Consider the following 25,861-nt stretch of genomic DNA (forward strand, 5'->3'; position numbering starts at 1 on the left):
TGGTTGGACTTTGAGCTAAACACAATTTTTCTGTGGTCTTGAGGATGGCTTTTATAGTCCATGAAATCCTAGCCTTGAGCTGTGGCTGTACAGGGATTGAGAAAATTTTGTTCATGTGCAGATTTCTGAAATCTTTTTGTGGCCAGGAAGAAGCCGCAGTAACACTAAACTTGGTGTCTGTGCATAAATGCACACAAGAGACTAAACTCCATGCTGATGTGTCCGAGTCAGGAAATATGCATTCTGTTATTTTCTCCTTGTGTGATCCTGGAAAAGTCATATAGCTTCTCCTTGGAGTTTCTTTTCGGTAATCTGGAAATTATTTCCCACTTGCTCTACTGTAATGTTTTGAGAAGATACATGTGGCTACTTTTCAAAAATCCCAAAGTGTAAGATGTCAGTAAAGCATGCTACTGGGCGAGTGCATATAAACATAGAGTTTGGAAACTTTAAAAATCACGGTGATAAAGAAACATCATGATTTTTTATTACCTCTTTTTTTTTCTTTTGGGTTTTCAGTTGTGCACTCCATTTGAAATAATACTTAAAAACCGTTGCTTTACAGAGAAAGTCAATCAGTAATGCAGTTGTATTGTAAGTCAGCATCTGTCGATGCTGCTGTTATTTAGTTGCTTACTCTGAATTTATTCAGGTTGTGTTCTGAGACCTGTGGCTTTGACTGTATAGCTGATGAAGACAGGAGTGAAGAGATTTGAATGAAGGTTCCTGAGGAATTGGTGGGCCCTGCCCCCGTGACAGATGGTGTAGGAAAGGCTCCGAGGAAGGATTTCCCAAGCTCACAGTTGCTCTGTGGTGATAGCGTCAGAGTAGAATGAATAATTTTTCTTATTGTTACTTAATACATTGCTTTCCTTTGAGTTTGGCATTTTCTTGCTGATAATCATGACCTTGTAGTAATTTTTCATAATTATCATAATCTTTTAGGAAGATGATCAAACGATGTGTTGCTTTTGCGTCTTGCATTGAAGAATCACAATGAGAATGCAAACGGAGAATTTTTAATAGAGGACATTTAGTTTTTACTTTGAGGAAACATTCACAGCCTTATTAAGTGAGTTACATTCATATAATCATTTACTAAAAATAAAAGTGTGAATAAGTAATGGGCTTATAGCTCACACATTCATCAATGTTGATTTATAATAGATAAAACTGTCTATAAAATAGTTTATGAAATGATGCCCTAAATATGCATTCTTAATATGATTGACTTCTTTTGTAATGTAAGAAAAATATCTATATGGAAAAGGTTAAAGGGGACAAGTTATAAAAATAAGTTTACCTTTTTATATAGTGTTCTCATTAACTTTAAGTAGTTAATTTCAATGTTGCTTTGATGAGCTATCTAATCATAAATTGGAATCTTAGAGTCTTGCATTATCTTTTAATGTTCAGGAAACAACAATAAAACTCAACAAAGCTAAGTATTAGTTTTGTATGTGTGTGTGTGTGAGGTCAGTCATGTACTTGGTATGTCTCTTTAAATAAAGAAATTTGAACTTTCTTGGCCTTTTGGATTTCAAATCAATTGATCATTGACTATTTCAGTAGTGCTGTTGTTCATGAAGATTTCCCAGTTAAGGGAGGTCTTAGGAATTAATCAGGTATTACCAATGAGGCTCTGCTCTGGGGTGGCTACTAATCCATAGCACTCCAAAATTCCTTGTTTGGAGCGATTCCTCTTGAATCCAAAAGTGAGTAAACTCTGAATTTATACATGACTTAATTATTTTGGAAAAAAAGTAGAATTGGGTGAGCTATTGAAAATGGAAACAACTTGAAGATCTGTCATCCAATATTATTGGTATTTGAGGTAACTAAGGCTTATACAGTAAGACATTTCCAAAAAAGCTCTTGGTAAAAATGACTGAAGACTTCTATCCTTTATGTAATATTCCAGTGCTTTTGTTTTTGTGTTATTTATGTTTGTGAGACTTTGTTCAGTCATATTGATAAGAGTATCAAATTAGTAGAAGATGAAAAAATAAAGTTCTAAGCTTGTAGGGTTGTGTGACCATTAGATTTCATTCAGTGTGTTGTTACAGAAGAAATGGTTATTTGAAAAATTTCATCCGATGGTGGACTAATCCCCAACCTGAATTGAAAATATATTTTATTAACATTTAATAGGAAAAAGGAAATCAGTTCTTTAAAGGACACTTGCGAAAGGATAAGTGGTTACATTGAAGTAGAGAACACAACATATTTTGTCAATAAATTCATTTTATTAGGACTTTGGGTTTTTCTATTTTTAATAGAAAAATGATGAAACATGTAATTATAAAATGGCTTTAAATGTTTGGCATATTAAACAAAATATGTCAATGAAATAATTTCATTTGTTGGGACTCTGGGTTTTCTATGTTTGACATATTAAACAAAATACTTAATAACCGAGTGTCTAAATGGACACAGTTGGATTTGAACTGAAGAGAGTGGATATGAATAGATGTGTGGAGAGAGAGAGAGAGAAGGAGAGAGTGAGAGAGAAAAGAGAGAAAGTGAGAGAGCAAGAGAATAAGAGCAAGAGAGATTGGACTTGATTGATTTGTGTATGTCTGCTTGAGGTTTTGTTTTGTATTCTTGCTGGTAGACTTGTGTCCTTTGATTTCTATATGTATTACAAGTAATTAAGTAAACTAAAAAAAATGCAGTGATTTTAGTTTTTTCTTCTTTTTGAAACATTACTTGTGTTTTCCAGATTCTGGAGCCTATTACTTTTAAGCTCCTTGTTCTTTGGTCCATGCTAACTCTTTGCTTCTAACTTTCACATGCTTAAATGGTTTAGTAAAATACAATCCAGTTGATAACCAGCCCTTATTTGTTTTATCCTGCTCAGACTTACTGTGGGAAAAGAACCATGCTAGACATAATAGGATACTCACACTCATCTTCTGCAAATGTTGTTGTGAAGAGCTTTACAGTCCTTATGGGCAGTACTATTAGCAATGTAAGACAGACCTTTGGTGCCCCAGGATGATACCACAGTGCAGGGATATTACAGAGACATCAAAGGAAGAGGAGGGCACTCTAGGTTTGAATGGATTCCATGCAGGCCTCAAGGAGCATAGAGATTTGTGCTCAGCTTTGAGCAGATGCCATTGTGGTAGGTGAAATTAAGATTTCTGAAGCTTAGAAATGGGCTACTTTGGCAGAAAGAGTGGGACATGAGGCTCTGATTCATTTTCTTTATAGCTGCCAAGATGGTGGTATTTGTAAAATGAAATATGAAATCTCTAACTCCTCACATGAGAACCAATCTTCAGAGGTTTCACTGGGTAGCCTGCAATCCAAGACTTTTTATGATTTTTTCCCCCCTTTGGCTGAATCTTGAGCTCCTGTTTCCTAATTCTTCACTAGGCTATGACTGAAAAACGGAAGGGTCTATTTGTTGTTTGTCATTTTACCATCAGTACCTGCTTGGTTCAAAGAAGGAATTTAGTAAACTTCTGTTGTATAAATGGAGCCTGTGATTCTAGACTAACAAATTTGGCTGTATTCCAAAGAGAACTATTGGGAAATTTTAAACAGAAGAATGATATAACGAATGATATAGTGAAAGAGATATTTTAGGAAGATTGATTTAGTTGCAACATATTGAATGTTACGCATACTAGCCTTCTAAACCTACTTTGACATATTCTGATTTATAGTAAATAAGCATTTATAGTCAGTGATGTCCTGAATGTGGGTGGTAGTTAATTGATGGAACAAATGCTCCAATTTCTGCTGCTACCTTTTTGGTTCAGAATTAGCGTATTTACCAATGGTTTTAAGACAAAGCAGGTTTAGGTAAGCTTTATTTTTTCATTCTTTCAGCAGATATTTGAATGCCTGCTATATGCTATATGGTGTTATGAGTCCTGGGAATCCAGTGGTAGAGACAAACCATAGCCTGTAACTCTAGGAGGCATCTTTAGGGGTCTAATGTCATTCAGAACCTTCTAAGGTGGTTCAAAATCATAGGAAGAAAATGTAAATTTTTTTTTCTTTATTACATTTTATCCTCAAGAACATAAATGGAAATCTGGCAGTTCATTCCTTGGACATTGTGTTTATTTGTGGTTCCTTGGCCATTTAACAGTTTGATGTTTATTTAACAACAGCTATCACTTAAAATGATTTTTATAGTGAAATGAATATATACCAGAGTTTAGAGTTTTTAAAAAATGTATTTGTTACTTAGCATTAATTGATTTAATATACTGGGTAGTCTAGTAATATGTGAGGCTTGGCCTTAGTCACTGAGCACTATTTACAAATGGTAAAAACATTATAAATGAATGTGTATAATGCTTCACATATTCAGGCATCAAAATTCATTATCATAATTGGTTTATGACTTCATAACCAAGTGACTTTTTTTGAAGGAGTAGATGAAACAGCATTTTATAGTTCTGAACTTTACCTCTGCCAATGATAGCCTTGACTTACTTCCTGTCAACCTATTTGAAAAAGAGCCAAACTTTACTTGGTTGTTGGAAAATTCAAAATATATTTTCCAAGTTATGTATATTTGTAGGGTTGTTCTTAATTACATTATTCAACAATTCAGAAGACTATTGATTGATTTAAAGATTGTTCAATGAAATTTCCTTATAGTGAGTGAAAACAGGCTTACCAACATTAAATCATACAACATAATGACTATGGTGATATCAGTAACAAGATGAACCTTACCTCTACTAATGAATCACGAAATGTCACAAAATCATCTCCTCCTCCACCTCCTCCATCTCCATCTTCTATATATTTGAGAAGGAGATAGAAAGCTAGTGAGTTTCCGTCTACAGGTTCATTCCCCAAATGCTCTCAATGACTGGGGCTGAGGCAAGCTGAAGCACGAGCTAGGAACTCCGGGTTTCCTGCGTGGATGGCAGGGACTCTCATACTTGAGCCATCACACCTGCTTCCCAAGGTGCACATTACCAGGAAGCTGCAATTGGAGCATAGCTGGGACTCAGACCTGGACATTTGGCTGTGAATACAGGCTTCACAACTGGCAGCTTAATTGCTAGGCCAAATGCCTACCCCTTACAAAATATTCTTAACCAAAATAAAACACTACCAAAGGGTGGTGGAAAGTCCTGCGGTAAGAAAGTTTTGAAATATACTGGGAAGATTTATATTACAAACAGTGTCTTCACTGTTGTGTTTCCAAAATACAAACAAGCATATGGGGCACATAGATACCCTCTTTTCCACTCAGGCATTGCTTTTACTTGTAAGCTACTGTCCATGTTCTATATTTTTTTTTTTTCAAAAGCTTTTTGCTTAGTGATTCTCTATTTGAACCTTGCTGTGTTACGAAATAGAGTGATTCGCATCACTTGAAATAAGCCACATTTTCTGGCAGATACTTGTTATTTTTATTTTTTTAACTTTTTAAAATATTTTTTGTTTTTAATTTTGAAAGGCAGAGTTAGGAAGAGACAGAGGGAGACAGATCTTCTATTCCCTGGTTCATTCCCCAGATGGCTGCAGTGGCCAGGGCTGGGCCAGGCTGAAGTCAAGAGCCCAGAGCTTCCTCTGGATCTCTCATGTGGGTACAGGGGCCCAAGTACTTGGGCAATACCCCGCTGCTTTCCCAGATGCAATAGCAGGGAGCTGGATCAAAAGTGCAGCAGCCAGGTCTCGAACAAGCGCCCATATGGGATGCTAGCTTCGCAGGCGGTAGCTTAACCTGCTGTGCCACAACTCTGAATATTTGTATTTTAAAGAAGTGTTGTCAGTTATAATCTCCTTTTGTGGGTAGTCCCAATTGGTGGAACTACTTAAGAAATAATTTTTTTACTTTATCCTCCCCTAGGGAGAGAAAGTGAATTTGTCCAAGCCTAGATGTGTGTGTCTCAGAAGAGCTTTCTTGGTAGATCTAGGAAAGTCTTGTTCTGATCTATGGAATTAAGAATCCCATTTCTTAAGTTACAGTGTTCTAATATAAAAACATTTGGAATTTAAGAATTGTTTTGTGGGCCGGCGCCGCGGCTCACTAGGCTAATCCTCCGCCTTGCGGCGCCGGCACACCGGGTTCTAGTCCTGGTCGGGGCGCCAGATTCTGTCCCGGTTGCCCCTCTTCCAGGCCAGCTCTCTGCTGTGGCCAGGGAGTGCAGTGGAGGATGGCCCAAGTGCTTGGGCCCTGCACCCCATGGGAGACCAGGAGAAGCACCTGGCTCCTGCCTTCGGCTCAGCGCAGTGCGCCGGCCGCAGTGCGCCGGCCGCAGCGCGCCAGCCACGGCGGCCATTGGAGGGTGAACCAGCGGTAAAGGAAGACCTTTCTCTCTGTCTCTCTCTCTCACTATCCACTCTGCCTGTCAAAAAAAAAAAAAAAATTGTTTTGTGATCATCTGTGAAATGTAAGTTTTTTGTCTATGAAGAGTGCGAAGAGCAGCCGGCGTAGCTCCCATCTGTGCCTCATGTCCTTTCCTTCTCTTATCTCGTCAACAGGTGAACTGCTGCTTGCCTTTAAGGCCCCAGACAGTATCACTTCAGTGGGAAGAGTTCTTTGACAATCTCCTTCCTTTCTCCCAAATTCTATTATGTGTTCCCTTAGCAACTTGACATATTCATATCTGAAACCTACCAGACTTATTACTCATCAGGTGACGTGAGGGCAGAGACAATGTCAGTTTTGTGACAGTGTCCAGTGCCTAGTATATAATAGTTGTTCAATAAATAATGCTAATGTAATAAGGGCATAATTGTAAAAATACACAGATGTATTAAGTTAAAAGTACTAATTGAATCTGTGTCAGTAAAGAGATCAGTGTCAATAAAATTGAGGAATCACAAATCAACTGAACTGCAGGTAATAGAAGAAAAAGGGTTTGTTATGTATGCATTCAGTATGTTACCAAAAATTGTAAAAAACATGTCTGAAAATTTGATTCATTTCATACTGATTTCTCGGTTTGGATTTACTGCTTTCTGTGATGACTTTGTGACATCTGCTGAGCTGTGGAAAAAGGTTTGGTGCTGTAAACAGACACATAGCTCACAGCGGTTTTTTCATTGTTTTTCACATGTCCTTTTTCTTAATTATGCCAAAACTGACTTGAACATTAAAGATATTATCCTGAAATTTTCTCACACTTATGAAAGTGTTGTACCGGAAACAGAACCTACCTGTGAGCAACACACACTGAAATATAAATTACGTGTGTGATTCTTGTATTGTTTTTTAATATTTATTTATTTATATATTTGAGAGGCAGACTTACATACAGAGAGAGGTAGAGACAGAGAGCAAGGTCACACATCTGCTGGTTCACTCCCTAAATGGCTGCAACAGCTGGAACTGGGCCAATCTGAAGCCAGGAGCCAGGAAGCTCCTCTGGGGTCTCCCACGTGGGTGCAGAGGCCCAAGGACTTGTACCATCTTCCACTGCTTTCCCAGGCCATAGCAGAGAGCAGGATTGGAAAAGGAGCAGCAGGGACACGAACTGGCATGCATATGGGATGCCAGTGCTGCAGGCAGAGGCCCAGCCCACTACGCCACAACACTGGCCCCCTGGTTCTTGTATTCTTAAAAATGGAGACGATCACAGCCATGCCAGCTCTGAAGTATCACACAGAAGAAATAGCCCTAAAAAGTTGAAGTTGGTACTTGAGGTTGGTAAGGAAACAGATACCTTCTTCGTATAGTCAGAACTGTAGTGTGTTTTTCTGCACATTGTGTGATACATACTAAAGTATTAACTACAGATTATAGAGTGATATATTGGATAAAAGGGCCTAGAAGGGCAGGTGGTTGGCACAGTGTTTAAGATTCTGCTTGGGATAGCCATGGGCATCACATAGTACAGTATCTGGGTTTGAGTGTCAGTTCCACCCCTCCGTTCCAGCTGCCTACTGATGCTTACCTGGGAGGCCGCAGCTTAGGGCCCAGGTAATTGGGTCTCTGCCATCCGTGTGTGAGATCAGATGGAATCCCTGGCTCCTGGCCCAGCCCTGGCTGTTGCAGGCATTTAGAGCAGATGGGCAAATTCATTCTGCCTGTTTCTGTCTTTCTGCCTTTCAAAAATAAATAACTAAATTTTTTGAAAAGAAAAAGCTCATCTTATAAAGATGGGTCCGGGGCCAGTGCTGTGGCATAGTGGGTAAAACTTCCACCTGCAGTACCAGCATCTCATGTGAGCACTGGTTCGAGTCCTGGCAGCGCTACTTCTGACCCAACTCTCTGCTATAGCCTGGGAAAGCAGTAGAAGCTGGCTCAAGTCCTTAGGCCCCTGCACCTGCGTGGAAGACCTGGAAGAGGCTCCTGCCTTTGGATTGGCACAACTCCGGCTGTTGCAGCCATCTGGGGAGTGAACCAGCAGATGGAAGACCTCCCTCTCTCTTTGTCTATGCCTCTCTGTAACTCTGCCTTTCAAATAAATAAATAAATCTTTAAAAAAAAAGGGGAGGGAGATAGATGATTACAAAGAGAAAGACAGTCCTGTTATTTCAGTAAGACTTACTTACGTAAGACAGATTTTAAATATGTATAATATACATGATTATATAATGTATGAGAGAGTCTTCAAAAAGTTCATGGAAAATGCATGTTATGAAGAAGCTGTAGTATGTAATCCAAAATTTGTTTTCACCAAAATAAACTTAGGTTTTAATTCCATTTTCTGTGAACTTTAAAAAGTGCTCTGTGTGTACGTATGATATATATATCTGGGTTTTACTGAAAAAAAGGACTTGTTTGGTTTGGTGATTGGTTGCTGGTTGTCTTCCAGATTAGCTGTCATTTCTGTTTCAGTTTCCCGAGGCTGTACCAGTGGGTACATACAGAAGTATTAAAAGTGAGAATGAAAATCTGTCCATCATCTTTGTTAAAACATGTGCAGAGAATCTTGGCCCTAGACAATAATCTCATCTCAAAGCAGTTATATTTCTTATAAAGAAATAATTTATGCCATGGTCCCTTAACTAGCTGGAAGATTTGTATTGCCATATCACCTTTGTAATGGTCATTCTGTTTAAATGTATGATAGGTACGTTTTGAACAGTAAAATGATTAATAGAGGTGATTTTTTATTTATGAGAAGATGTGCTTAAACTTTTTTCCATAGCTATCGAAATAATATCTGTTCACTTTGTTTTCTGTTTAGTAGCGAAGTCAGGTGATGTTCAGGTAGGTAGACTGTGACGTTTTGGTAAAATAGAATATTAAATGCACCTAAGTAAATGCTTAGATGTGCTGCACTTCCCTTTGCAATTTTCTTGAAAGGTTTGAAATGCCAGTACACTGTGTAAAGAACAAGTTGTGTGTGTGTGTGTGTGTGTGTTTGCTTTGTTATTTGTCAGCAATCAAGCAGACTGGCAAGGAGTGTTAAGGCTGTAAAGGAGATGACAAAACAAGGAAGCAGGTGGGCTTGCCCTGGCTCTATAGGTACAGAATGAAGGCACTGAGATCCAGCGATCAGAGCAAGCCGATTTACTACAGAAGTACAAACAGCAGGAACACTGGCATGGTGGTGCTGATTCTCCTGCCTCAAGTTCTGCAGAGCGGAGTTAGGCTTGGGTGGTACTGTGCGCTCAGAGTGGCAGTTCAGCTGAGGATCGTAAATCTTAAGGACCCAGCACCTTTTGAAGCAAGCAGTAAGCAAGTTCATCCTCTGGCTGGCAGTCTCACAGTAGTAGTCCTTCTACTTTGACCTACTTGAGTGCTTAAAGTAAATAGCTACAGAAAGGGATAGAGGATAGTTTGGCACACATGGCAACGATGTACAGGAATGGTTGGGGCCTGTGGCAGCTTTTCCCAACAGTCCATCCTTTGCCCATACAAAATCTTGGTTGAACTTCATGTGATTTTGTTGCCCTGTCAGCAGCTCGGATTAGATATGCTGTCTGGTGCTGAGATCATACCCTTTTAGTTTCTGTCGTACAACACATGTTGAGGATGATTATGAACAGGATGAGGCCCAACTGCTATCTGCATCTCAAACGTGTTCCTCAGGACTCTAGATTCAGGAAGTGAAGTAGAGTCCCAGAGAATACTAGTAGGTCTTACCTCAGTTCATCATTGATCTCCTTCCTTATGGGATGTGTGAGTTGTTCCAGGAGTGTTACTTCCTATAACTCTTGTTCAGCTAGATTGTAGGTTAAGGCCAGTGTTTTATGACCTGTCAAGGGACTGAAGCTGAACTGCTGATCTTCAGAACTTGCACAGCTCTGTTGACTGTGGTCTCTCAAGTGAAACAGATTTCTGACCCTTTGCTCTAAGTCATCTACTCCACTGTCAGGGGGGCTGCTGTTGTGGTATAGTGGGTAAAGCCACTGCCTGCAACACCAGCATCCATATGGGTACTGGTTCGAGTCCTGGCTGTTCCACTTATGATCCAGCTCCTGCTAATGGCCTGGGCAAAGCAGTGGAATACAGCCCAAGTACTTGGGCCCCTGCCACTCACGTGGAGGACCCAGAAGAAGCTCCTGGCTTCAGTCTGGCCCAGCCCTGGCTGTTGCAGCCATCTGGAGAGTGAACCAGTGAATGGAAGATCTCTGTCTCTCTGTCTCTTTCCCTCTCTTTCTCTCTCTCTAACTTTGACTCTCAAATAAAGAAATCTTTTTAAAACAAAGCACAATAAATCAAACAAACAAAAAACCCTCCACTGTCAGTATAAAGCACTTGTACTGCTCTGTGGAACCCAAAGTATATGTGCCCTTTGAGTGGCATATCTTTGATGAAATACTTGTTTTTAATGCCAACACTGTCCATCTAAGTGCCACACTCTGTTTTGGTAGCTGGGGTGAAGGGTGAGCTATTTTTCCTTTATCCTTTTAGGGCAGTCCACGTTGCTCCCAAGGATTGGACTAGGATAGCCAATCCCTGTGTCTTTTCAGGATTAATAAACTTCCCAGGCTCTCACGTGAGTTGGCATCTGTTCCCAGAGCATTGCCACCTGTTTTCTTTCTTTCTTTCTTTCTTTCTTTCTTTCTTTCTTTCTTTCTTTCTTTCTTAATTTATTTGACAGGTAGAGTTATAGTGAGAGAGAGAGAGACAGAGAGAAAGGTCTTCCTTCTGTTGGTTCACTCCCCAAATGGCTGCCATGGCTGGTGCTGCGCCAATCTAAAGCCAGGAGCAGGTGCTTCTTCCTGGAATCTCATGCTGGTTCAGGGCCCAAGCACCTGGGCCATCCTCCACTGCCCTTCGAGGCCACAGCAGAGAGCTGGACTGGAAGAGAAGAAACCGGGACTCGAACCCGGTGCCCATATGGGATGCCAGTGCCGCAGGCGGAGGATTAGCCAAGTGAGCCATGGTGCCAGCCCCGCCACCTGTTCTTTATTTGGACCCGTTAACAAGTAAGATATTGATACAGTGGAACCAAGTGCTTCCTAAAGGAGAGGGGTTTGTTCTACAGCTCCTCATTGGTGCAAACAGCAAGAGAATTCAAGTACTCCCATGGCTACTCACTAAACTTGACTTGGGACCCACCAACAGGTGAAGATAAACTTAGGCTGAGCTTCTGGTACCCAAGGACTTGCAAAAGGGGCATTAGCAGTGCCCCGGATGGGGTACCAGGTGTCATCAGTTTGTCCAGTTGCGTCAGTGGTGGTCGCAATTGCTGGCACAGCCAGAACAGCAAGGGCAACAAGTGAGTTCAGTGGGTGGGAACCCACTGGCAGCACACTGGCTCTTGTGAGCCTTCCTCACTTGCCATTCATGGTGATTTTAGAGAGGTAATTATATCTCAATATTTCTTGCTGCTTTTAAGACCTTGATAATCGAGGTTAAGATTTCTTTTCTTCTCTTGGAATTCTGTGTTGTTTTTGTTGTATAATACAGAGGGAACTGCCTTATTGGGTGGTTTGGTACTTGTTCATTGTCACCTGTCTACATTGCAAATCTTCCAAATTAGGAAGTACTACATGGATTTAATGAAAATTTATGGGATAAATAGTCTTAGATCAACCATGAATACCAGGTAATACATTCACAGTGGGAGTACCAGCAGTGGCTTACACAACGGCTCCAGGAACTTATAATATTTTAAGAAAAAAAATTACTAGAGAGGGAGACAGCTGGGAGGCGGGATGTGGAGAGGGAGAGGGAGAACTCCCATCTTCCAGGTTAGTCCTCAGATGCCTACAATGGTTGGGCCAGACTGACTCTGAGGGTCAGGAGCTGGAAACTCAGTCCAGGTCTCTTCTGTGGTTGGCGGGAACCCAGATTTACTGGCCGTCAACAGAACCTAAAAGGGGCATCAGAGTTTGTGTTCCCCACCCTGACCTTTCTTGCAGTCTTCCCTGTGGTTGGGAGACCTTGGCCCCATTTGGTCTTCATTCTTTCTGAAGGCCAGCAAAACAAGGTGCAAAGGCCCAGGGTTGGGTGGGGAGGTACTGAAGGAGTAGTTTGTTCTAAGGCTACCACTCAGCTTCTTAGTTCCTCCAGTAGAGGAGAATTGATTTTCATGAAGGAATTGGTTTTACTGAGGCACTGTGGATTTTGATCAACTGCCTATTTGGGGATTCCCAAAGCTCATTTTCTTTTTTATTTTTTTATTTCTTTTTTATTTTTTTATTTTTTGACAGGCAGAGTGGATAGTGAGAGAGAGAGAGAGAGAGAGAAAGGTCTTCCTTTGCCGTTGGTTCACCCTCCAATGGCCGCCGCGGCTGGTGCGCTGCAGCCGGTGCACCGCGCTGATCCGAAGGCAGGAGCCAGGTGCTTCTCCTGGTCTCCCATGGGGTGCAGGGCCCAAGCACTTGGGCCATCCTCCACTGCCTTCCCGGGCCACAGCAGAGAGCTGGCCTGGAAGAGGGGCAACCGGGACAGAATCCGGCGCCCCGACCGGGACTAGAACCCGGTGTGCCGGCGCCGCAAGGCGGAGGATTAGCCTAGTGAGCCGCGGCTCTGGCCCCAAAGCTCATTTTCTGAAGCAAATGTCTCTGGGGTTGATCCCATCCTTCTGTTCTTTCAGAACCCCTACTTTAATAGCCATATCCACATGACCTTCTAGAGGTTTTCCAAAAAGTCATGATCTATCTCCACACACTGCTTGCTGTACTGTTCTTTTTAGGGAAGAACTCATACTTCATAGATCATGCCAGGGATAAATACGATTATGAAGGAGGTCATGCCTTGAGCAGATTGGCTTGCCACGACTTTGTAGGTGATGGAAGTCTGTGAAACTTAGTGATCAGAGCAGGACAGGCTTTTGGTTGGTTTGTTTGTTTGAAGCACAGCAGAGAGCAGGAGCATCAGTGTGGTAGTGCTGCATCTGCTGCTCGCATGGGCCGGGCTAGTGGCTGTGCTTGCAGTCAGTTGGGCTGTGGCTGAGGGGCCCAGGGACAAGGGCTCAGTACTTTTTTGCAGCAAGTAGCAAACAAGCAGCCACGCTCACCCAGGAGCAAGCAGTTGTACTGAAGTTACACTGCAGTTACCTTGACCTACATGACCATCTGTAGTACAGGCTCAGGGCCACAGGATGCCTACACCTTGTATTTGGTATACTTAGACTGTACAGGCCATTTGGGGGCCTTGGATCTCCTGGCATGACTATTATTAATGCACATGAAATAGTATTGTCATATTGCATTACATTTGCATTCTGCTTTCAGAGTTACTAAAACACTTTCATGATTTATGTCCCTGAGTCACCCTGATTGCTTTGTGATGAAGATCAGGACAGTGTCATCATCTCCATTTGCGAAAAAGAAAACTGGTGCTCAGAGAGGTTAAGTGGCCTGCATATGGCAGATTTTATGTAGGAGTGGTGGAACCAGACCTGTGACTCCTGTTTGCTTTAACTACACTTAACCAGGTATGCCTGGGTGTGTAGAAAATTAGGATTTATGGGTTATGAATAATAAGTGTATGCCAGTAAATCTTTGAGCAGAGTCCTCACTCCCTTGAGGCTTCAGAATCCTAAGTGAACAGTTCGCTTAGGAAGTACATCAGTGTGAAAATTTAGTTCATTTCGTGTATGACTCATTACGTATTTTGAATGCAAGTCTGAACTAAGATTTTAGAATTTTTAGTGTTATGTAGGAAGAGAATGAAAGATATCATTTGAAATAAGCATTCAACAACTTTGTGATTTTTGCTTAATTTTAGTCTCACACTCAGGGCTGACGTTTTACAATTTGATAAGTTATATTTGAAGCATGATTGAGAAGAGTAGATTTTTACACCTTTCAAGATAAAAGGTCTATGGACCATTCTAACTGGGCAGTGAGCAGTAGGATAGCACTGAGCAGAACTTCATAGTAGGCAGGCTCCTGTTAGGTCAGACTTTCCATTATTAATCCTTCTTTCGGTATTTATATCTTTTGGTTAAAGTTTCTTTCCAGGGAACAATTTGTGTACAGATTTTCAACCTGGGAACAAATATCTCATGGTTCATTTACAAGTCTCTTTAAACATTCAGATTAACATTAAGGAGCTTTCAGGTGAAGGCAAATTTTGTTTCAAAAATATGTTTTCAAAATACTTGTTCTTTTGGGACCAGCAGTTAATGTTATTTTATTCATTCCTTCTGGAGCTGCAGTATTTTTAGTATTAACTTAGAATAGCAACTAAACTCAGATGATGAACTGTAAGAAAATTATAAATTTTGACTGTTACAAATATTATGAATTAAAATAGGTCCCAGTGGTTAAAAAAAGAAAGAGACGGGGTGGGGGGATCATCACTTGATTATTTAATTTATATTACAGTATAAACAAATGTCAATGTGTGAATGCAACACCTCAAGTAATTCTTTCCTATACTCTTGGTTGTTTCATTTCCAAAAGCGCTGTGTTTTATTTCAAACAGAAGAAAATTAGAGCCTTATGTTTCCTACTCCTGAAGATGCATGAAAGATACACTGTTTTTCGCTCCTAACACTCAGAGAGTAGCCATCAAAATCCACTGTGAAATCCTGTCAGTCCATTTTAGTCTACTCTTAGGGGAACTTGTTGCCAGTTTTTAGTCAATTACAACAACAGTTACAGTCTTTTTAGAGACTCTTAAGTTTCAGCAGCCTCTGTCTGAAATCTATACCCCTGATGTTTTCTTATCCAACAAACCAACCAACTGGAATGGGCAGAGTGGTGGAATTTTTATGACAACATTTTTCTTTAATACTTTTGGATGACTTAAACTTTACTAAAAGCTGAATATTTTTAAGAGTGTATGGGGGCCCGTGCCACGGCTCAATAGGCTAATCTTCTGCCTGTGGCGCCGGGACACTGGGTTCTAGTCCCGATCGGGGTGTTGGATTCTGTCCCAGTTGCTCCTTTTCCAGTCCAGCTCTCTGCTGTGGCCCGGGAAGGCAGTGGAGGATGGCCCAAGTCCTTGGGTCCTGCACCCGCATGGGAGACCAGGAGAAGCACCTGGCTCCTGGCTGCTGATCAGCGCAGTGCGCCGGCATCAGTGGCCATTGGATGGTGAACCAACAGTAAAAGGAAGACCTTTCTCTCTGTCTCTCTTTTTCTCTCACTGTCTACTCTATCTGTCAAAAAAAAAAAAAAAGTGTATGGAATGTTATAAAAATGCAGCTTTACTAAATAAAATAAAACTGAACAGAATTAGTGGATATTATAGTGAAGATGAGCTTTTGTATTTAGATAGCTTGTGACTCTGAATTTTTAAATCTGTGATTTATTCTGGTCCTAGATCATTCTTTTGGCCCCCTATAAATTTCTAAGAGCTGATAATCTAGTAATTATTAGTGGAATTACAAATCTGGACTTTCAGGTTTTGTTTTTTTCCATCATTTATTAGTAGATTGACCCAGGAAGAGAGGATGTTAATTTTTATCTTATTTTTAACACATGGGATTTGTTAGAATAGTCTTGGTTTTTCTAAACCAGTAGAAGGATTTTTGCCCTGCATTCTATAAGATAAACAGTAAGGGGGGTCATGAATATATGGAGTTTTATTTGGTGCCTCTGCTGTTATAGTCCTTGGTGATTTTCATGTTCTGAAATGATTTAGCACAAGCAGTATCAGAGGTCAGCGCTGAACTTTACAAATCCCTTTTATGCTAACTTGGTGGATTGTGAATCCCAAACTGAGAAACTAACAAAGTGGGCCCAGGCTGCTGATCCCTGGGGTTCTTGTGGAGGTGACGTGCTTGTCCTCTGTGGTGCGGTTACCATCACCACTGCCCTGCCTTCCTGGGCCTGTCCTGTGCACATGTGACTCACTTCTGAGTACAGGGGACTTTCAAAAAGTACATGAAAATATGTATTGTGAAAAAACTATGCGTGGACTTCAAAATGTTGTCGCAACAATTTAAATTTATCTTTTAATCCCATTTTCCATGAACTTTTTGTATACTAAGAGGGGGTTGGTGGAATGTAGGGACCCTGTCTTTCAGATATCCCCTCCTGCAGTGTATGTCCTTTCCAGTTCCAACATATTTCGTCCTTATTTTGCCAGAATTAAAGTTTTTTAGCCAACCTGAAAGTAGTGAAATGGCATCTTACTGTTAATTTAATTTGTGTCTTCCTGATTTATTCTGAGATAATTTTTTCAGATGCTCTTTTGAAAATTACTTGCTAACATCTTTCACCAATTTTTAAAAAGATGTGTTTATTTATTTGAAAGGGTGCATGACAGAGAAGGAGATACAGAGAAAGATCTTCCATTCTCTGGTTTCCTTCCCAAATGACTGCAATGGCTGGGGGTGGGCCAGGCTGAAGCCAGGAGCCTGGAACTCCATCTGTGGCTGACATCATGTGGCTGTCAGGGACCATCTTCTGCTTTCACAGGTGCATTAGTAGGGAACTGGATCAGAAATGGAGCAGCTGGGATTTGAACTAGCACTCCTGTATTGCAGGTGGTGTCTTAATCCACTGTGCCACAATGCCAGCTCCCATACTCAGGTTTTTTAAGGGACGTGTTCATTTCATCTGAGCATTCAGAGTTAGCTTCTCTCTTGGCTTGTTTGCCTCCTTATTCCTTATTCTACAGGATCTATAGTTGTCTCCTCTGTCATCTTTGATGTTATAATTGTTAATTTCTCTCCTTTTTTTCTTGGTTACTCTTGCTATAGGTTTGTCTGTATTTATTTTTTTTCAAAGAACTGTGTTTTGGTTATGTTGAATCTTATTGCATTTGTTTTATATTTTGTTTATTTCTGCTCTTTATAATTTGTTGGTACAATGTGGAGGGGATAAGGTTGAATGAAATATCACTGCATTTTTCTTTGTGGTTGTGACTAGGTGGATCACCATGAGAGGATTCTGAAAGGCAATGAGAATTTAGTTATCTTTTAATTTCATTTCCACATACTTTTAGAACCCCCCTTTTATTTAGAAGCTGAATTAGAAGACATTGGAAGGGATTTATAGGGAAGAGGTTTATTTCACTTCAGGTATTGAGTTTTATTGCCACTAAAGGAACCCCACAGGGAGATGTTTAGGTGGAGAGACTGGTCTGAGATGCTGATTTGGGTATTGGTATTGACATTGATGTTCAGTGGAGAGCAGTGGGAAGAAAGGGGAAGATGAGGGACTGTAGGTTGGGGGGAGCTTTCCTGGTCCCAGCAGCACTATCAGTATCCCTATTTCTGGGGCAAGTGTTTGGCCCAGAAGTTAAAATAAACTGGGGAGGGAACTAGCAGATAGGAATTTTCATTGTTTGACTGTCTTTGTATTCTCCACCTCTCAGATAAATAAATAAAAATTAAACACATGCACACTTTGTTACTTTCAGAACACTTGTTCATTTATTTGCAGTAATTGACACGTCTGTATCATGGAAGGACAAGGACAAGGAATTGTCACCTTTTCCCAGGGTCTAGCACAGTAGAAGCATCTAAAATGTGCCTTTGATTCTATTAGCTCCTCACAAACATATATGTCTTGTCTGGCACACATGGGTTAAGAGGAATATATGATAATATAGATGCTCATTCTGGAAGAGTCTAGAAAATTACCTGTTTTAATCATATTCCCTCCATTGTCTTGAAGTTGTTTTTAAAATGTAAATAGAGGGCAAGAAGGATTAAAATCAAACTTCACTTGGATTTTGAAATTTAGCCTGTATATGAGCTAGTAAGTATTTGTATTTTGTATTTGAATAAGATATTTATTAATCTACCATACTAAAGGAAGAACAGTAATAATGACTTTCAGTGATCTGGTATACCCTTTAGTAAAGGGTATCTGTGGATACATGTTCTGCTATTGCCTTGATACCAGAAGATGTTTTTTTGTCTTGGATTTAGGCCTTACTAAGAAGAATAAAATCAGGTCAGTAATCTGCCAGTTGAAAATAATTCAGACTCTCATCCATCCCCATGTGCCAGGCAAACTGGAAGGTTTAATGTTCGTAGTTCGGCAGCTTTATCTTCTGAGGTGCTAAGAGGCATTATTGTTTTGGACGAGTGTCTGCCAAGCAGTGTTTCAGGTCAGGAAAGTGTCACCACAAGCCTCTTTCTTCATTGCAGTAGTGAAGTACAGACGGCAGAGGAGCTCTTGGGTGACTGCGTCTCTCATTTACTACAGATCACAGCAGTTAGGCTGTGCAGTAAGCTCTCATGTGGGAAATGTTGCATATTCACAGTTTGGAGTAAACTCCCATAGGAAAGTTACCCATATAAAGCTTCAGAGAGACGTATCTGTTAGGAATGCATGGAGCTTCACATAACAACTATGGCAGTACCATGAAGGGGTTTATTTTTCTCATGTAATGAGGAATCTAGAAGTAGATGAGCTACTGGCCAGATTTTCAGTGATGGTAATGTTCGGTGATGTTCGGTGATTCTTTGGCCTTATTTTTATTTATTTGAGAGTGAGAGTGAGTGCGCGCACGAGAGAGAGAGAGAGAGAGAGAGAGAGAGAGATCTCTCATCTTCTGATTCACTCCTCAGATACCTTCAAATGGCCAGAACTGGGCCAGACAGAAACTGGGAGCCAGAAACTCAACAGTGCTCCCATGTCAGTGGCAGGAGCCCAGTTACTTGAGCCATTTCCACTGCCCCACCCCAGGTCTGCATTAACAGGAGGCTCAAATCAGGGGCTAGAATCAAATCCAGGGTCTCTGATGTGGGTCCTGGGTGGTGTCTTAACCATTAGGCTAACACCCACCCTTCACTGGCCTTTTTCTCTTGAAAAAAATCTGGTGTGCCTTTTTCATTCGTTTAAAAATCATTTTGCGTTTCAGCATGTCAGATATATCCTATAAACAACTTAGAAACTTTAAAATCCAGTCAGATGGTTTTTGTCTCATCACTGGAGCTTGTAGTTGGTTTACACTTAATTTCATCACTCTGTGTATGGACTGACATCTGTCATCGTATTTTCTGTTGTTTCAACTGCTCTTGGTGCCTATTTTGCTTCTTTTCTTGCCCTCCTTTCTTAATCACTCATTTTTGCTGCCTCCTGCCTATCATCTTGCTAGTTAAATGTTTATTCACTATTCTTAGTGAACACCATAGTATCAATGCATCTTTGACCTATTAGAGGCAATATTAAATTAGGACTTCTGTTATTTCATGGGTAGTGTATTTTTTATTATAAATTGCAATTTTCTGAGAAATTGTCCTTAAGCTAATTTATAAAACATTAATTACTTTAGAGTTTGTTCTGATGAGTCTAAAATCTGCTTCATCCGTGGACCTGTTTGTGTTGTCCTCCTGCCCCCTTTTTGGGGTGTTGTGTCTGCTTGCTCAGCCAGCTTGCACACCAGCTGTTGTGTATGGAACTTGCATGAGCTCCAGGTGGAGTCACTGTCTCCAGAGAGGACTCATTGTTCTCTGGGGGGCATGCCACCTCCCCTGTGATCACCTCCCAGGCTACTTTGCTTTCGGGGGTCCTGACTCAATGCTGTTCCCTTGATGCATCTTCCCCAGCCCTGGGATCCACTGAAACCTCAGCTTTTCTTTTTATCCTGATATCCCCTGCTTTCCCTTTGGTTCTTAGATTGTTTGGGCTATTGGTCTTCATGGATACCCTCTCTCTGGAGATTTTGGGTTTATTCATTTTGTGTTTAAAAACTTAGACTTTTAGATAGTGAGTGATTCTTGTAGCATGTTAAGCATATGTTTTTATTATGTATAATTTTTTAATTTGTGGATTCATTTTAGTGGGAGAAAGCTGTATTTGTGGGCAGTGTGGTCACGAGTGGATAAAAGAAACTTACATGAATGAGTCCCACTGAAATTTACTCTGTTGGTCATATTTAGAAAGCATTTAGAATGGCCACAAAATGTTTTTAACTCTTACTTTAGTGTAAGTTGAACAGGTCTGTATTCTGTTCTGCCTCATAGACAAGTTATTAAATCCATTTGAAAAAACAGGAGTATGAATATGTAGTAGAGCTACTGCCTGTTTTTGTAAATAAAGTTTAGTGAGAACATAGTGAGTCCTGTCCTTTATATATTGTCTGGGCTGCTCTGCCTTCGCAGAATTGGGTAGTTAAAACAGAGACCATGCAGTACCTGGAAGGCTTAAAACATTTACTATTTGGCCCTTTATAGAAGTTTGGTAATCCATGATTGAGATTATTAAACTAAAGTGATTGAGTTCTTTTCATAGAATCCATCATTAGTATTCCAGGGAATTGGCTGTAGCTTAAAAATATTTATCTTCAGGGCCGGTGCTATGGCACAGTGGGCTAAACCTCCTCCTGCGGTGCCAGCATCTCATGGGTGCCAGTTCACGTCCCAGCTGCTTCTGTTCTGATCCAGCTCTCTGCTATGGCCTGGGAAAGCAGTAGAAGATGGCCCAAGTGCTTGGGTGGCCCCTGCACGCCTGTAGAAGACCTGGAAGAAGCGCCTGGCTTCTGGCCTCGGATCGGCCCAGTTCTGGCCGTTGTGGCCATTAGGGGAGTGGACCAGGGGGTGAAGACCTTTCTCTCTGTCTATAACTCTACTTCTCAAATACATAAATTAAAAAATATCTATATATATATGTCTTCCCTCTCATTTTTTCCCTGTATGATTTTTAAAATAGTTTCTTTAGCTTTGCTTTTCCCTCCCCTCCCTCCCTCCCCACTTCCCCCCATTCCCTTCCTTCCCCTCCCTCCCTCCCTCCCTTCCTTCCTTCTATCCATCTCTCACGCTCTCACTCTCTTTCTCTCTCTTACTTTCTTCGGTTTCTTCATGCACTTTTCACTCCTCAAATGGCCACAACAGCCAGATCTGGGCCAGGCTGAAGCCAGGAATCGGGAATGTCATCCTGGTCTCCCACGTGGGTGGCAGGGACCTAGATACTTGTGCCATCATCTGCTGCCTTCTTCCCGGGTGCATTAGAGAAGCTGGTTCAGAAGAGGAGCAACCAGCTCTTGAAACAGAGCTCCAACAGGGGATGCCAACGTGGCAAGTGACAGTCTGAGCCAGTGTGTTACAATGCTGGCCCCTAGGTGATTTTTTTAAATGGCTCTTCTGCTTTCATTTCCTTTCTCTTGGGGGCATCATGTTGTTACTAGTGTACAGGAAATATAGAGGCAACGCTGAGATACACTTGGGGTTTCTGCAACAGAGATGTGTAAGTGTTGCAAGACGCAGCCTTTGGGGCAGGCGCGTTGTCTTATGCGGTGATTGTAAACAAGCTATATTTTAGTACACATTTATACTATGTATATGTACTATATTTAGTACACATTTAGTACAGACAAGCTATATTTTAGTACACTCTGAGGTTGATTTGAGACAGCCTAGTTAGAGCCAGTAGAATTGGGGAGCCCTTTGTTCAGCAAAGGCTTTTAATAAGCTGTGTGGCAATCACCAAGAGCACTGTAGTTTGGATTTAGCACCAAGCTAAAGTTTCATGTCTGAGGACAGTTGATTATAATCATTCATCTCAGGGCATCTAGTCTGCTGACTCTTTTTGGCTCTACCTAAAAAGTCAGGGGTACTTGAGCCATGTCTATTTCCAAACCAGAAATAACTCAGACATAGCCTCGGCAGCACTGGAGTTCCACATTAGTTACACTGGCTTAGGATTTAAATGTTCACAGGCATCAATCATCTGATTAAAGTTTTAGTGCTGTTATAGGTGTTGTCAGAAATACGGAAAAAAAAAAAAAAAGTGGCCCAGTCTTTATTCACACTGAGGACTGGAGAGGCCTGGTTTGGCGCTCTTCATCACTTCAGCAATCCCCTGTCAATCACTGAGCAACTCGCCTGAAGTCCAGCGTGGAAACTCATTACTGTTGAGGCTGTTATTTTTGGGTTGGAAGCAGATGACTGTAGCACCTGTGTAATGCTCTGTGCCCAGCTTCTCAGCAGGTGGTATGCAGCCTCCATGTGCTTCTTGTTCCACTGCACAGTCTTACCAGAAGTCATGGCAGTGGCTAAACTGGTGCTTGCTCCCTCCGGAATCTCTCCCTTATCCAGAATGACTGTAGGATCAGAGACGGAAAGGTGTCAGCGGAAAAACAGGAGCAATGGTTTATTGGGAAAAACTTTTCTACCACTTCTTTTTTAGGCTAGAATGCCTTTAGACTCTGAAATGCTCCAGTTCATTGGGGAGACACAGTTGATGCTTACCTCGGGCTGTATCTCTCCATTCTGCTGCTTGGCACTATCTTACTGGAGCATTCCACACTGGAGAATTCTCATAAGAGACATGTTTTGTGTAACGAAGAGAATGAAAACTTTCCCTCATTATGTAAAAGAAAAAGTTGAGGAACTTTCTCACCTACATGAACTGACTTCCACATGCACCTGCCGGTTCCAGGAATAGGTGAATCTTTACTGCTTATGGAAAAGTTTGACAAACAGTGCACTAAGACAGACACTGAAGAACTCTGCTACTTTAACGTCTAGGAGAAGTAAGAATTTCTGTCTGTGTGGACATTGCTGTTTCTACCAAAGAAAGGAAGATGACTCTGTTGTGAGTTATTCTTCTGAATTTTGTAAGCTAAAACCTCTGTTCATTAAGTAGCGAGTGTGAGGAGTAACATCGTGTCTGAGGGGGCTTCAAAAAGGCAATGGAAAATGAATTTAAAAAATAAGCTAATTTTTGTGTAGAAATTTCAAGGTTCACTTATAGCTTTTTTATCATGCATTTTACTTGAATTTTTTGAAGACCCCTCTCATGCATGGGCTTCAAAAAGATTTTTTTCATCAAAATAAGCTTCTCTTTTAGTCCCCTTTTCCATGAGCTTCCTGAAGTATCCCTGTAGATGACTAAACTTCCTACTCAATAAACAGGAGCAGTAGATACAGAAATAGTAGAAATAATAGACTAAACCTCCTCCTCACATCCACCAGAATGAGGCTCCTCAGAATGTGAGCTCTGAAAAAGATCCATTGTTTTGACCTGTGGCCTAGAAAGTGACAGAGGTTGAATTCATCGGCCTTTTTGTTTCTTTGCTTGTTTCATTTACTTCTTTCCTATTTTCCTCTGTGAATTTGTTTTTTGTAGATTCTTTTTAGGAAAGGAGTAGTCTTTGTGTTTTGATGGAGAACTCTAATGATGAAGGAATGTTTATTATTTTTTTATATGATGTAAAGTCATTTAGCTATTGTCTTCTTAACTAGCAAATATTCAAAAATTTTAAGCTTAATATCTTAGATCTGTATTTTTATTTTAAAAATAAATCTCAGATATCTTATTTACAGATATTGTCTGAAATAGCTTTTCTGAACATTGCAGTTTGGAGAGGAACCCGTACTTGATAAAAAGCCAGGGCAGGTACTCAAAAGAGACGTTTTTGGGAGCTTGAGAAAAATGTTTGTTGCTTCCCAGCACTCCTTCTTTTAAAATAGAGTAGCATGCGAAGAACCACGCTAGTATTAACAGCGACAATACCTGGGGAGCATACAAACTCCTGTTGTGGGCGCTGCTCCCCTCCCGCCGCCCCATGACTCCTCCTGGAGCTGGCCATCAGTCCTGGCCTTGAATAAAAGCCCTTTCCTTTGTCTGTTTGTTTGGATCTGTTTTGGACTCCGGAAGGCGGAAGGCGCTGAGCATGGACAGCTTTCATGTTCTCTGCCCAGAGTCTAAAACAGCTTTATCAATGGGGCCAAACACAAGTGCGGTTTTGGCAGCCACTGCCAAGTACTCATCACTTTCAGCCGCAGGGATACATCTGGACATAGAGAGCTGAACTGAAAATAGACCAAACCCACTACCTGCTAAATTAAAACACCGTGAGGCTTAAAATCTGTGTGTCATAATCACCTGTGTACTTCTTCACTTATTTTTAAACAGTGAAAGATGGGGCCCATTTCAGACATAGGGATCATAATCCCAGGGTGGGGGCTAGGGTGGCCCAAACAGCTCTATTAAAAAAAGGAGACAACAAAAAGGCTCCACAGTGATCCTGATGGCCACCCAGCGTTGAGGACATTGACTGTCACTGCGTACTCAAGCTGCATTTTGTGCAAAATGCTATGTTCTAACGTAACTCAGATTCAGGTTGAAGTAATTGCATTTACTGTGGGAGCGATAGGCTCCTGTGTAATTAATAAGTAAAGGATAAGCATTTACGCCTGACATATACTGCATGGTCTTTTTGGCTTTTTTTTTTTTTTAATAGATCCTTTAGCCCACTCTTATTTGATTTGATCATTTTGCCGATTTAGTAATGGTTTATGAGTTATGTTTCTTATTGGGTTTGTTAAGCTACAGAAAGAATAAAAGCCAGTAAAACATTTGTATGTCTTATATTAGGAATTGGAGGTAAACGTTTTTAGAAAGAGGGAAGTGGCGTTTCTGTTCTGTATTGTATTGTAATGACTTTGGGGAAAGGTGGAGGGAGGGAGGGAGTGATTTTGAGGACTTGATAAAGGCCACATATTATTGTGACATTTCATAGGTTTAGGATTTAGGATTTGGTAAAACAAAAAAAAAATCACCTTCTGTAATATTTTTTAAAATATATCACTTTTTAACTTTTTTATTTTTAATTTTATTAAATGATCTGGCTTTTTAAATTTAAGTTAAAAAATGTAACTTTAGTCTTAGAATTAAATAATAAGGCAGAATCAAAATATTAGGTAATCAAGTTTTTATTAAGTAAGTTCATTGGGAAGTGATTTATAGTATTAACCCCAACACTGATTTTACCAAAAATCAAATCAGTGGACATGGGGAGTGATTAGGAGACTGCTGTGTGTTTCTTTACTTTTTGAGTCAGTCATTCCTTGATTAATCTAAGGATTCTGTTTCACGTGCTTATATTAGCCTTTATATTTAAGACTTGCAGCATCTGGATGTGTATTAATGATGAAGATAAAGTTGAACCAGCAGGTGTCAGCAAGAACCAAAATAAAAATATTAGTCCTGGTTATTTCAACCTTTATTTTATTTCAGTGGTGTTTCAGTGTAAAACAACGTTAGGATGTTATTTTAGTGGACCTCTGCATTCTAATGTAAAATCTTCCTCAGTATGTTACCCTAATGGGAGATGATCAAATGATTTAGAGAGCGTGTCTGAAATATAGCAACAGTTTGAGAAAGATTTACTTAAAAAAATTGTTTGCCAAGTGTTGCAAACTTTTCATTTCAGTGTCTTAGAAAGAAATCTATGTACATTACCCCATATCAGAACAGAGTGTACTGAACAGCTTAAGCATTCCTCTGACTATCTGTGTTCTCCTTTGTTCAGTAGTCTGTTGTTAGTGACTGGTTAATAACCATGTGCATTTTATGAGAATAGGAGTGGGAGTTCATAAACAACTATCATAATTGGCTTAATTTTCTAATGAAAATATGTCATATATAATATACTTTCAGCATCAGTCAATTTTGTTTTAAGCCAATTCTAGTTCATTGAATACTTAGGAGAAGATAATGTCTCTTTTTCCACAAAATTGAAAGGTTCATTACATTTCTCAGTTGATCATAACTTTATCATACATCCTATGAGAGATCTGCAAAAAACTTAGGGTGAATATTATGAAAAACTATACATAGCTTTCAAAATTTTTTACACCAACATAAACTTTTTTAGTTCCATCTTTCATGA

General features: G+C 40.4%; 1 protein-coding gene across 3 annotated transcripts in view; it reads left to right on the top strand.

The window, feature by feature from the left end:
* NEK7 (NIMA related kinase 7) overlaps positions 1 to 25,861 on the top strand; it is a 148,372-nt gene that overhangs the window by 24,989 nt on the left and 97,522 nt on the right. The window contains exon 1 of one of the 3 annotated variants that reach the window (XM_070055070.1): positions 849 to 1,072. The exons of the other annotated variants lie outside the window; for them this stretch is intronic. The gene's annotated coding sequence lies outside the window, so the exon portion shown is untranslated. Of the gene's footprint in view, positions 1 to 848; positions 1,073 to 25,861 lie in introns of those variants that run through there. 3 annotated transcript variants of the gene reach the window in all.

The sequence above is a fragment of the Oryctolagus cuniculus genome, chromosome 13 (genome assembly GCF_964237555.1).
Source record: "Oryctolagus cuniculus chromosome 13, mOryCun1.1, whole genome shotgun sequence".
Taxonomy (NCBI): domain Eukaryota; kingdom Metazoa; phylum Chordata; class Mammalia; order Lagomorpha; family Leporidae; genus Oryctolagus; species Oryctolagus cuniculus.